The sequence below is a fragment of the Elephas maximus genome, chromosome 9 (genome assembly GCF_024166365.1).
Source record: "Elephas maximus indicus isolate mEleMax1 chromosome 9, mEleMax1 primary haplotype, whole genome shotgun sequence".
Classification (NCBI taxonomy): Eukaryota; Metazoa; Chordata; class Mammalia; order Proboscidea; family Elephantidae; genus Elephas; species Elephas maximus.
The window spans coordinates 72708499-72721410 of NC_064827.1; the positions used below are offsets into that span (position 1 = coordinate 72708499).

The 12912-nt window shown below is 38.7% G+C and overlaps 1 pseudogene; it reads right to left on the reverse strand.

Annotated features, from left to right (window-relative positions):
- Positions 1 to 784: 784 nt before the first annotated feature.
- Positions 785 to 1716, reverse strand: LOC126082447 (olfactory receptor 1L8-like; annotated as a pseudogene).
- Positions 1717 to 12912: the final 11196 nt, after the last annotated feature.

Here is a 12912-nt window from a genome sequence, read left to right on the forward strand (position 1 = left end):
GTAATAGATGACCAAGTTAGAGAACTATAAGGAATTGACCCCCACCACTTCCCTGCAGTGGCCTGATCATCAGGCAGTTCTGTGCTGAGCTGCTACATTACCGAGCTAATCAGGGCTAACAGTTGGGTTTTTGTTCACTACAAAGCACAGAACATGCTGCTGTTGAAGATTAAAAAAAAAAAAACAGAGGAAGAAAGAAATGTGACCCCCGTATAGACTGATGGTCAAACATATTCCTTGCTTTGGTGGAAGTCTCAATATTCCCTCCCTGCCTTTTCCTTCCTTTCCCTCACCTTCTCTTCCCTCCCCTCATCCCTCCTCTCTGTCTCTCTCTCTCATCCTAAATCACTGTAAAGACTTTCAAAGAGCTAAATATTGAAAAACTGATTATAGAAGTTCATTAAAATAAAAAGGATACTAGGGAGATCGAAGTGATTGAACAAGTTTAAATTAATCCTGGGAAATTTTGTGAAAAACAAAGGTGCTTCACAGCATTAAATAGTGGAATAAATATGGTTTTCTAAGGAAGAGAAGGATGGAAGAAACGGGGATATATGAGATCTGAAAGCCAAGATTTATGTAGACCTTGAGCCAATTGCTCAATCATAATATGGCCTCGATAGTTGATAACTGCAAGTATAAAGAAATGGATACAACCCAACACCCATGGCACATAGGGACTATGCCTGCTGACTTCTAAAAGTTTGTAATGCTCATCAGGAACAAGCAGAGACAGGTTCTAGAGGAGCAGAGCCACTCAAGAACAAGTCCATGGAGGTGCTGCCTAGGGTTTCCTCCTGCACATCAGCTTCCCCAGGCCCCTCTTCATGTCTTTGTTCCTCAGGCTGTAGATAAAAAGGTTTAGCATGGAGGACAAAATGGTGTAGCCAATTATTGCCATCCAGTCCCTGATGGTGTAGCTAGACAAGGGCTGTAAGTAGACATAGAAGACGCTTCCATAAACGATGGTCACCACAGTGAAGTGAGAACCACATGTGGAGAAGGCTTTGCGTTTTCCAGCAGCTGAGGGAATTTTGAGAACTGCAATGAGGATTTGTACGTAAGAAAAAGAAATGCATAGAAAGGGAGTCACCAAAACAACCACTCCTTCTGTCTTTATTGTGATATCATTGACAAATATGGAAGAGCTAGACAATTTCAGGAGAGGGTTGATGTCACAGAGGAAGTTTTGAATAACATTGGAGTCACAGAAGGTGAGAAGATTCAGCAGAAGTGTATGCAGGAGGGAGTGAAGGTGAGGAAATGAGCAGCAGAAGGCCAACAGCAGGAAGCAGTGATGATGGCTCATGATGGTAACATAGTGGAAAGGGTTACAGATGGCTATATGGCGGTCAATGGCCATGGCTGCCAGAAGGCAACTGTCAGTGTTGCCAAAAGCATAGAGAAAATACATCTGTGTCAGGCACCCAGCATAGGAGATGGTCTTCTTAGTGGACAAGAAGTTCACCAGCATCTTGGGAACAATGGCTGTTGTGAAACAAATGTCAGTGAAAGACAAGACACTCAGGGAGAAATACATGGGTGTCTATAGATGGTGATCAGTGTGGATGGCCAGAGTGATAAGCAGGTTCCCTGCTACGGTGATGAGGTACAGGGTGAGGAAGAGGAAAAAAGTGGCTTCTGGTCCTCAAGGTGTGAGGACAGTCCCAGGAGGATGAACTCAGAGACACTGTTGGTTTGGTTGGATCCTTCCATGGTCATAGAGCCAGCTAGAATAGAGAAGATCTTACTGTTTAACATAAATCTCTTTTATAACTTTAATTACAAACAAACCAATAAATCAATGCTTCTTCCTACCTCTAGTTTCCATCCTTAGGTTCATGATTAGCCACCATGTGTGCAACTTGCCAGCCTCCTGATTTTTGATGCTGTCATCCCCTTCCAACGCTAACTCTTCACAAACTTCTTGTGTTGATAATGCGGACTTGGGCAGAAAAACTTTCATTCAGGAGCAGAGTTGAAACTTCTGATTCAATTTAATATTAAGTCATAAATATGTATTGAGTATCTACTCTGTGAAAAACACTGTTCTAGGGTGGGGTTGTGACCGTAAGTATGCAGAGAAAGGCCTGGCTTTGTGGGTCATGTATTCTAATGGGAGAGATCACACACACAGGTGCCTGTGTGTACATACGTATGCATAAGTGAGTGTGTGTGTGTGTAATCTATGTTTTTTATGAAAAAATAAAAATAAAATAGTGTAAGAGACTGACAACAGTAGGGTAAGGGAAGCTGTGCTAAAATCAGGCAGTTTTATCTCTCTCTGTATCAAAGCAAATTTTCAGTTATGTCATACTAAGGTTTATCTCTGAACTTCCTTGGTAGTAAAAGAGGCTTGCTAAAATAATCAGCAGGGCAATCAGAGGAATAATGAACCCAAGCCAACAGTTTCGTTATTGTTGCTTCTTTTATCCTCAGAGACACTTATTTATAAGCTCATATTCCTTGGTGAATGCCAAAGAAGCAATAAGTAAAAAGTAAATTGAAAGAAAATTATTTCCTCTAATTTCCCCGAACTTCATCATGGTCCTACATCATGGACACCCACCATTAAGTGTATGTTCTGCCATGCAATTTTCCATTTGTTTACTTACTTTTGAATAAATCTTTGGAAAACATTTTTATTGCTTTGTTTATGTGTATTTTGCCATTTACGTAAAAATATTGTGGCATATATTTCATTCTGCTTTTTTTCACACAAATTTTTGAGATATATGTTCTAGTTCATTTCTCTTGATCTCTTTCATTGTATGTATGCACCACTCTTGACCTAATCCTTTTCCCTAGATGTCTTATAACTCTTTGCTACCATGGATAGCACTGATTCAAATATCTTCATGTCCACACAGTATTTTAAATTATTCATTCAAACCTTGAGAATAGGTATATTGCATGGACATTTTTCTTAGCAGTTCAAGGAATGACAATTTACTCATTCATTCAACATTTAAATGCCTACCTTCCAGCTGTTTAACATTAGACAAGTTATTAACTATCTTTAAACTTCAATTTTTCTCATATGTAAAGAGGGGATACTAATATATACCTGATAAGATTTTTATGAGGCTTTAATGACATAATGTATTTAAAGCACTTAGAATGGTTCTAGGCACAAAGTAAATATTCGATACCACTGCCTTCCCCTCCCATAATCATTGCTAATACTTTTTCCCCTTATCAAGTATTTGGAATGTTCTCAAAAGTAACTGATGTGAATATTAACAGAACCCATGCCCTCACACTTTAATTGTCACATTAACTTTTATATGAGTTTATAAAACTTTTTTAGAAGATTTTTTTTTCCCATGCTTTGAATAATCTGAGAGCAAACCAGTAATTAGGCATTTAGCTTCTGGGAGGCAGTGTCTTGTTTAGTCCTCATGACAACTTTATGAGGTATAAGTTATGTTTTTTTTTTTCATATTTTTCTGATGAGGAAACTGAGAAATAGAGGTGAAATAATTTTCACATCAAGTGTATAGCAGGAATAAGGTTCAAACTCAGGGCTAATTTTGAAGGTCATGTTTTAACCGCTATGTTACATCTTCTCATGTTTTATTTCAAACAAGCATGTTTCAGATATAAACATTGGCTATATTTCTTTCTACTTTGATAATTTCCTACTTGCACACACAATACACTTCCCCCCTGAAACGACTTCTTTAAAAATCTGACATTAAGAATAGATGTTTCCTAACAAATTTGAGAACCTAGAAGAAATGGACAAATTTCTAGAAACACACTACCTACCTAAACTAAGACAAACTGAGATAGAAAATCTTAACAGACTCATAACAAGAGAAGAGATTAAAAAGGTAATTAAAAAAAACTCCCAACAAAATGCTAAAATACTTAGGAGTAAATCTAATCACGGATGTAAAGATCTGTACAAAGAAAACTACAAAACAATGTTGCAAGAAAGCAAAAGAGACGTGCATTAATGGGAAAACATACCATGCTCATGAACAGGAAGACTCAACGTTGCAAAAATGTCAATTCTACACAAAGCGATCAACAAGTATAATACAATCCCTATCCAAATACAAGCAGCATTCTTTAATGAGATGGAAAAAGTAATTATCAACTTTATATGGAAAGGAAAGAGGCCCTGGATAAGCAAAGCATTACTGATTTAAAAAAAAAAGAACAAAGTAGGAGGCTTTACACTACCTGATCTTAGAACCTACCGAACAGCCATGGAAGTCAAAACAGCCTGGTACTGGTACAATGACAGGCACATAGACCAATGTGAGAATATCAAGAACCCAGATGTAAATTTACCCACCTACAATTAGCTGATCTTTGACAAAGGACATGGTCCATTAAATGGGGAAAAGACAGTCTTTTTTAAAAATGGTGCTGACAAAACTGGATGTCTATCTGAAAAAAATGAAAAGCACCCTTCCCTCATACCATGTATAAAAACTAACTCAAAATGGATCAAAGAGCTAAATATAAAACTTAAAATGATAAAGATCATGTAAGAAAAAATAGGGGTGATAATGGGGACCCTAATATGTGGCATAAGTAGAATACAAACTATACCTAACAATGCAAAAACACCAGAAGATAAGCTAGATAACTTGGAGCTCCTAAAAATTAAACACTTATGCTCATCAAAAGACTTCAACAAAAGAGTAAAAAGAGAACCGACAGACTGGGAAAAAATTTTTGTCTATGACATGTCTGACAAGGGTCTAATCTCTGAAATCTATGGAGTACTTCAACATCTCGACAATAAAAAAAAAAGACAAATAATCCAATATAAAATGGGCAAAGTATATGAACAGGCACTTCACCAAGAAGACATTCAGTTGGTAACAGACAAATGAGGAAATGCTAGCAATCATTAGCCATTAGAGGAATGCAAATCAAAACTTCAATGAGATACCATCTAACCCCGACATTATGAGCAATAATTAAACAAACAGAAAATAATATATGTTGAAAGGACTGTGGGGAGATTGGAACTCTTAGGCACTGCTGGTAGGAATGTAAAATGGTATAAACACTATGGAAACCGACATAGAGCCTCCCTAAAAAGCTAGAAATAGGAACACCATACAGTTCAGCAATCCTCCTCCTAGGATTAATGATAATGAACAATGATGAATTTATGAAACACCTCACAACATGGATGAATCTGGAGGGCATTATGCTGAGTGAAATAAGTCAATCACATAAGGACAAATATTGTATGAGATCATGATTATAAAAGCCCAAGAAAAGGGTTACACACAGAAAAATACAATTTTTGATGGTTACTGGGGAGGCAAGGGATAGGAAGGGAAAACCACTAACTAGATAGTAGCAAGTGTTAACTTTGGTGAAGGGAGAGACAACACACAACATAGGGGAAGTCAGCACACCTTGACCAAGGCAGAGTCATAGAAGCTTCCTATATGGATCCAAATACCTTGAGAGACTGAGTTACTGGGGCTGAGAGTTGGGGACTATGGTGTGGGGGGACACATCTAGGTCAACTGACATAACATAGTTCATAAAGAAAAAGTTTTACATCCTACTTCAGTGAGTAGCATCTGGGATCTTAAAAGCCTCAGAGCAGCCATGTAGGATACATCTATTTGTCTCATTTATCCGGAGCAAAGGAGAATGAAGAAAACCAAAGACATAAGAAAATATTAGTCCAAAAGATTATTAGACCAAATGAACCACAGCCTCCATCAGTCTGAGCCTAGAAGAACTAGATGGTGCCCAGTTACCACCACTGACTGCTCTGACAGGGATCACAATAGAGGGCACCTGATAAAGCAGGGGAAAAATGTAGAACAAAATTCAAATTTACAAAAAGAAGAGAAAGAGAGAGAGAGAGAAAAAAAAAAGGACTAAACTTACTGGTCTGACATAGACTTGAAGAACCTTTGAGACTATGGTCCACGGACACTGTATTAACTCAGAATGGAAGCCACTCCTGAAGTCCATCCTTTAGCCAAAGATTAGACAGGCCTATAAAAAAAAACAATAACACACATGAGGAATGTGCTTCTTAGATCAGTCAAGTATAAGAGACCAAATGGATAACAACTGTCCAAAGGAAAGATAGGAAGGCAGGAAGGGACAGAAAAGCTAGATGAGTGGACATGGGGAATCCAGGGTGGAAATGGTAAAGGGGAGAGTACTGACACAATGCAGGAATTGCTACCAATGTCACAGAACAATTTGTGTGTAATTTTTCCAATGAGCAACTACTTCACACTTTAAACTTCCACCTAAAGCATAATAAAATAAAATAAAAATTCAAAAATTCTCTGGAAATTCAGTCTTTCTGGAGCATTGCAGGCTGGATGAACCCCAAAACCATTGCCCTGAGAAAATCTTTAAAGCTTAAACCTAAAACACCCCCTGAAATCTTAAAACCAAACAATAGTTTAGCTTAACTGGTAAAAATGTCTGCCTTGAGTATTACGCTCCTCTAAGAACTATGTATATGACAACAGCAACTTGAAAGATTAGATAAGAAACTTAGGGGGCAGTGAGTTTTATGCTAATGAGGGAGGAACAACTCAGAGAAAAGAAAGATGAGAATGGTTTCACAACTTGAAGAATGTAATTGTCACTGAATGGTACATGTAAATGGTTGAATTTGTGTATGTTTTGCTGTGAATATTCCCAACAACTACAAAAAAAGATTAACTAGAAAAAAAGTATGGGCCTTTTTTGTTACAATGGGAAAATCTGTCTGTGTTGAATGGATTGCAAAATTTGAAAATTCTAATTTACATGATTGAATGTCAACAATAAGGGGAATTTAATCTTGGATGGCTGAGGCTTGTCTGGAGTTGTGGGTTGGTAGAAAGTACACTGGACTTGGAGGCAGAAGATGAGGGTTTATATCTGACCTCCATTACTTGCTCACTGCATAAGAGCAATTTGCAAAACGTATAGCAGCAAAAATGAATTATTTGTGAAAAGAATGTAAAATGAAGAAGAGTTATTCATGAAAAGAATGTAAAATGAAGATCATGTAAGGCTAGATACTCCCATGTCTCATCAGTGCTGAGTACTTAGGAAAATGGAAGGCAGTTTTGGAAGTGAGAATCTGAGCATACAATTCTAAAAGCCTGGTGTGTGTGTGGGATGGGGACTATTATTTTTGCCTCTCCTACTGGTTCCTAGTACCCAATTATTGGAATTCTACTTCCTCAAAACCCATGGGATAATGAAACATCCTGACCCAGTGATCAAGAAGGGTGAACATAAAACAAAATGTTGAATCAAGTGTTAAGCTGAACTCTGTGACAAAGCTGTGCCCATATGATTGGAACTGACAAATGAAAACCGAAAACCAAAAGCCAAACCTGTTGCCATCAAGTCAATTCCAACTGATGGTGATTTCATGTGATTCAGAGTAGAACTGGGCATCACTGGGTTTTCTTGGCTGTCATATTACACAGGGTTGGGTTCTCTGGGAAACCGACTTTGAGATGGAGATCAGTCTGCAGAATGTTTCTTAACCAGGTCTTTTCTTTCGTGGCACAGCCGGGTGGACCTAAACCACCAAGCTTTCTGTTAGTGGTCAAGAGCAAACCGTTTATACCACCCAGGCACCTTCACTGCCAAGGAAGCTGAAAAAAATACCTGATTGAGGTGTAACAGCCAACTAAGTGTGCGTCCAGTATACTGATATTCACTTCCCATATCCAGATATCTTCTCTCTTTTCCCATTTTCTTTAAAACTGATCTTTTTCCTGAACTACTTCTTCAAGTTGGTTATACATCTCAGCAAAAAAGATCTAAGTTTTCTCAAGTTTTTCCCCTTATCTTTCTGACCTAGTCAGTGATGAACAAGAAGTGTAAGATAAAGGAGGAAAGAGAAGATAGATCGATCTAGATTTCAGAGGGATAAAGCATTTTCCTGATACTGCTTCATAGTCCTGTCTCTTAACCTTTGGCTTCCATCATTATTCCATCTTTTTCTGCTTCCCATTATAGAAGGCAGAGATGCCCAGATTCATGTGGCAAGAACTCTCTTGGGTGGGGATGCCCCACCAGTTTCTCATGGGTTTGAAGTCTGCTCCTCCAACCTCCCTGGGGTCCTTGAGGAGCTGAGGGAATTGTGCTGAGCTACACCATCTGGGCCCCTCAGAGGTGTTTGCCCTGTGACCTCTCTAGGTACAGAAATCACAATGGACATCAGAATTGAGTGCAGGTGCCCTCAAGGGCAGGGGCCTTCTGGGACCTCCTGATGGAGACTGAAGCTATTTTCAGAGTCTTCAAACTTACCACAACATCTGCAGGGCAAGCTTCAGTTTTCCCAAGTGTGGGTAATCAAAGGTGGTGGAATATTGTGCAAATGTGGGTGCGTGTGTGTGTGTGTGTGTGTGTGTGTGTGTTTGGTGAATAGGGAATGTTTCAGGTTGGGTTCTCTGGGGAATCAACTTTGAAATGGAGATCAACCTGCAGAATGTGTATTAAGCAGTGCTGTTGGGATTAACACCTGTGGAAGGGACTTCTAGCCTCCTGAACTGTGAGAAAATAAATTTCTGTTCTTTAAAGCCACCCAGTTGTGGTATTTTTTGTTATGGAAGTACTAGGTGACTAAGTTATCATTTATTATAAAAATTGGATCCATTTTTATGCTTTAGTGTTACCACTTGAACTCCGCCATTCTCATTGCTGTTAGTGAACTGAGTTCTGTGATAGCGTATCTTATCCTCAGCCTGACTTTGAGAAGAAAAAACCACTATCAAAAGTATAAAATGAAATTATACATGTAGAAACTGTTAAATTGGTGAATTTTTGTGTGTATATTTTCATCACAATACAAAAATCAGTAAAAAGAAAAGTAAATTTTTGTGTTCTTGTTTCCCACCCACAATCTGTTCCTAGTCTACTAGCTAGTATCATAACTTAAAATCAAATCAATATGTAAGTATTAATTCATCTACTTTAAGTATTTTCTCTTACAAGAGAAAAATTTAGCATAATTACACTATCTTCCTTCTCCTCTCTGTTTTTCAATTTTTAATTCTATTAATATTTTATTGTGATAAATATATGTAACAAAACATTTGTCATTTCAATATTTTTTACATGTACGGGTCAGTGATGATAATCATGTTTGTCACATTCAACTGTCACCACTCTCTGTTTCCAAATTTCCCATGACCCCTAACAGAAGCTCAGCATCCCCTAAGCAATGAACTTCCCTTTTCCCCTCCTTTCTGATCAACCCCTGGTGGTCACTAATAAACTTTGGTCTCTATGCACTTGCCTATTTTGGATATTTCATAAGTGGGATCATGCAATATTTGTCCTTTTGTGACTGACTTATTCATGGAGCCCTCGTGGTACAGTGGTTAAAGGCTCGACTGCTAATCAAAAGGTCATTAGTTCCAATCCATCACCCACTCCTTGGCAACGTTTTGGGGCAGTTCTACTCTGTCCTATCGGGTTGCTATGAGTTGGAATTGACTCACAGGCAACGTGTTTGTTTTGTTTTTTTATTTCATTCAGTATAATGTTTCCAAAGCTTATCTATGCTATATAGCATATATCAGGATTTCATTTCTTTCTTACTAATATTCCATGGTATGGATATACCACATTTTGTTTGGCCATTCATCTGTTGATGGACATTTAATTTGTTTCTACCTTTTGGCTATTGTGAATAGTGCTGCAGTGAACAATGATGTACAAGTATCTGTTTGCATTCCTACTTTCTATTCTTTTGGGTATATACCTAGGAGTGGAATTGCTTGATCAAATGTTAATTCCATGTTTATCTTTTTGAGGAACTGCCCATCTATTTTCCACAGTGGCTGTACCATTTTACAGTCCCACCAGCAGTGGATGAGGGTTCCAGTTTCTCCACATCCTCCCCAACACCTGTTTTGTTTTCTTGATCACAGTCATCTCAATGGGGGTGAAGTGATAATTCAATGTGGTTTTGATCTGCACTTCCCTAATGACTAATGACATTGAGTATCTTTTCATGTGCTCATTTGCCATTTGTATATCTTCTTAGATGAAATACCTATTCAAGTCCTTTGCCCATTTTTTGATTGGATTGTCTTTTTGTTTTTCTTTATATATTCTGGATATTAAACCCTTATCAGATATATGATTCCCCCACATTTCTCTCATTCTCTAGGCTGTACCTTCACTTTTTTTGTAAGTTTTTCGATGCACAAGGAGCCTTGGTGTTGCAGTCGCTAAGAGCTCGGCTGCTAACCAAAAGCTCCGCAGTTGGAATCCACCAGCTGATCCTTGAAAACCATGTGGGACAGTTCTACTCCATCCTATGGGGTCACTATCAGAATTGACTCTATGGCAAAGGATTTGGTTTTCGATTTTGGTTTTTGATGAACAAAAATTTAATTTTGATGAAGTCCCATTTATCTATTTGTCTTTTTTTACTCATGCTTTCAATGTCATATCTAAGAATTCATTGTTAAAAACTAGATCCAAAAGAATTATCCTTATATTTTCTTTTAAGAGTTTTATGGTCTTAGTTCTTACATTTAGGTCGTTGATCCATTTTAAGTTAGTTTTCACATAAGATAGGAGGTATGGGTCCATGTTCATTCTTTTGTTTGTGGATATACAGCTGTCCCAACACCATTTAAGAGATTATCTTTTTCCTATTGGATGAACTTAGCATGTTGTTGCTGTTGTTAGGTGCCGTTGAGTTGGTTCCAACTCATAGCGACCCTGCACACAACAGAACGAAATACTGCCCAGTCTTGTGTCATCCTCACAATCGTTGTTATGCTTGAGCTCATTGTTGCAGCCACTGTGTCAATCCACCTCGTTGAGGATCTTCCTCTTTTCCGCTGACCCTGTACTCTGCCAAGTATGATGTCCTTCTCCAGGGACTGATCCCTCCTGACAACATGTCCAAAGTATTTAAGAGGTAGTTTCGCCATCCTTGTCTCTTAGGAGCATTCTGGCTCCACTTCTTCCAAGACAGATTTGTTTGTTCTTTTGGCAGTCCATGGTATATTCAATGTTCTTCGAGAACATCACAATTCAAAAGCGTCAACTCTTCTTCGGTCTTCCTTATTCATCGTCCAGCTTTCACATGCATATAATGCGATCGAAAATACCATGGCTTGGGTCAGGCGCACCTTAGTCTTCAAGGTGATATCTTTGCTCTTCAACACTTTGAAGAGGTCCTTTGCAGCAGATTTACCCAATGCGATGCGTCTTTTGATTTCTTGACTGCTGCTTCCAAGGCTGTTGATTGTGGATCTGAGTAAAATGAAATCCTTGACAACTTCAGTCTTTTCTCCGTTTATCATGATGTTGCTTATGGGTCCAGTTGTGAGGATTTTTGTTTTCTTTATATTGAGGTGTAATCCATACTGAAGGCTGTGGTCTTTGATCTTCATTAGTAAGTGCTTCAGGTCCTCTTTACTTTCAGCAAGCAAGGTTGTGTCATCTGCATAACACAGGTTGTTAATGAGTCTTCCTTCAATCCTGATGCCCTGTTCTTCTTCATATACTCCAGCTTCTTGGATTATTTGCTCAGCGTACAGATTAAATAGGTATGGGGAAAGAATACAACCCTGACACACACCTTTCCTGACTTTACACCAATCAGTATCCACTTGTTCTGTCTGAACAACTGCCTCTTGATCTATGTAAAGGTTCCTCATGAGCACAATTAAGTGTTCTGGAATTCCCATTCTTCGCAGTGTTATCCATAATTTGTTATGATCCACACAGTCAAATGCCTTTGCATAGTCAATAAAACACAGGCAAACATCCTTCTGGTATTCTCTGCTTTCAGCCAGGATCCATCTGACATCAGCAATGATATCCCTGGTTCCACATCCTCTTCTGAAACAGGCCTGAATTTCTGGCAGTTTCCTGTCGATATACTACTACAGCCATTTTTGAATGATCTTCAGCAAAATTTTGCTTGTGTGTGATAATAATATTGTTCTATAATTTCCACGTTCATTTGTATCACCTTTCTTGGGAATAGGCATACATATGGATCTCTTTAGTCAGTTGGCCAGGAAGCTGTCTTCCATATTTCTTGGAATGGACGAGTGAGCACCTCCATTGCTGCATCTGTTTGTTGAAACATCTCAATTGATATTCCATCAATTTCTGGAGCCTTGTTTTTTGCCAATGCCTTCAGAGCAGTTTGGACTTCTTCCTTCAGTACAATCAGTTCCTGATCATATGCCACCTCTTGAAATGGTTGAATATGACTAATTCTTTTTGGTATAATGACTCTGTGTATTCCTTCCATCTTCTTTTGATCCTTCCTGCGTCGTTTAATATTTTCCCCATGGAATCCTTCACTATTGCAACTCGAGGTTTGATTTTTTTCTTCAGTTCTTTCAGCTTGAGAAACGCCTAGCGTGTTCTTCCCTTTTGGTTTTCCATCTCCAGCTCTTTGCAATGTCGAACTTAGCATAATTGTCAAAAATCAATTGACCATAAAGTGTGGGTTTATTTCTAGACTCTCAATTCTATTCCATTGGTCTATATGTCTATCATTATACCAATGCCAGACCGTTTTTTTTTTTTTTATAATTTTTATTGTGCTTTAAGTGAAAGTTTACAAATCAAGTCAGTCTCTCACACAAAAACCAATATTCACCTTGCTACACACTCCCAATTACTCTCCCCCTAATGAGACAGCTCGCTCCCTCCACTCTCTCTTTTCGTGTCCATTTCACCAGCTTCTAACCCCCTCCACCCTCTCATCTCCCCTCCAGGCAGGAGATGCCAACATAGTCTCAAGTGTCCACCTGACCTACCAAGCTCACTCCTCACAACATCCCTTTCCAACCCATTGCCCAGTCCAATCCATGTCTGAAGAGTTGCCTTTGGGAATGGTTCCTGTCCTGGGCCAACAGAAGCTCTGGGGGCCATGATCACTGGGGTCCTTCCAGTCTCAGTCAGACCATT